Source organism: Bombus pascuorum, chromosome 17 (assembly GCF_905332965.1).
Source record: "Bombus pascuorum chromosome 17, iyBomPasc1.1, whole genome shotgun sequence".
Classification (NCBI taxonomy): Eukaryota; Metazoa; Arthropoda; class Insecta; order Hymenoptera; family Apidae; genus Bombus; species Bombus pascuorum.
In genome coordinates, this window is record NC_083504.1 from 24,583 (window position 1) to 26,033 (window position 1,451).

At 37.9% G+C, this 1,451-nt stretch overlaps 1 non-coding gene across 1 annotated transcript; it reads right to left on the reverse strand.

Annotated features, from left to right (window-relative positions):
* Window positions 1-885: 885 nt before the first annotated feature.
* Window positions 886-1,004, reverse strand: LOC132915574 (5S ribosomal RNA). The gene has a single exon (XR_009659918.1). It is a non-coding gene; the product is annotated as a 5S ribosomal RNA (ribosomal RNA).
* Between the last annotated feature and the right edge of the window lie 447 nt (window positions 1,005-1,451).

Genomic DNA, 1,451 nt, shown 5'->3' on the forward strand with positions numbered 1-1,451 from the left:
GTAGTACGAATCTCTCACCTTACGTGTGGAACGTGAAATAATTTCGAACCGCCGCGACAGTACCACTTGAAGTAAAAAGATATTGTTTGGTCTGAAGGACCTTAACTATGAAAATGCCAAGATTCATGGAGGGTCCTTAAGATTATTGAGGGTACGCAATAAGGGTGTGTAGATATCTGGCAGGAATCTTGCTCGCGGCGTGGTGTGAGCTTTGTTAGAGAGTCGCCGGACATAACAAGCAGATGTACTTACGAAGGCGTTACCGAAACCAAGATTTCAATATTTATGACAAAAATTAGGTCTGAAAAATAAGAATAATATTAAAAAGTAATTGTTTGTAAAGATTTCGAGTTTTAGGAAGGGTGTTGAAGTAATACTCACTTCTAGGAAAACTACATCTTCTTTAGCGTTTAGTTTTCTTATTCCGCGAAGCTATTGAGTATTGCTTAGCTCTAAATCAATTCGAAGGGCCTTTCAGTCTCATAGCCTTTTCTAGGAACATGCTACGTACTGATGGTGCAGCGGGGTATAAACATGCCGGTTCTTCGTAATTATATAAATATCCATAGGCCCATTGCTTCGAAGCTCCATAGTAAAATAACGCTGCGGATCTGGATTACCGTACACTGTACTTGTACTTATACTTACTTGAATATATTTCCATTATACATTCATCCGCGCATTTTCACTCTCTATTTCGAGATAAACCTCAACAGCTTTTGATGTACAAAAAAAAAAGAATATTTAGAAAAATATAAATGTGTGTAAAAATACAAATGATATAATGTATGGTAATACCAAAACATTAATTTTTTCGATGCTTAAATTATAGATTATTGAAAGTAGATCGTTAAGGAAAGTAAAAAAGATTGGAAAAATAAAGAAAACCAACACCACACGGAGTTCCCAAGCGGTCACCCATCTAAGTACTACCCGTGCCCAGCGTTGCTTAACTTTCGTGATCGGACGGGAACGAGTGCACTCAACGCGGTTTGGACGTTGGCTGAAAAAAATGGTTTTGTTATTTGCTTTTGTTGGAGCGATGCTCACTTCTAAGAAAATCCTATATCTTGTTTAACAACGCATACTTCCCGAAAAAGTGGAAAAAAGCCAAAATAATAGCAATCACAAAAAAAAATAAAGACGGCTCATCACTCACAAACCTACGACCAATAAGTCTCCTCCCCAACATAAGCAAAGTATTTGAAGTAGTCATCAACAACCCCCTAACTACATTCTGCAAAAAAAAAAAACATTATACCAGAAAACCAATTTGGCTTCCGACACAAACACTCCACACTACACGCGACAAACAAACTCACGTCAGACATCTGCTGGGCACTAAACGCAAAACAACGAGTAGCCGCCTGCTTAATAGATCTCGAAAAAGCCTTCGACACAGTCTGGATCACAGGCCTCATTTATAAATTAATAAAAAAAAACTTCCCGAG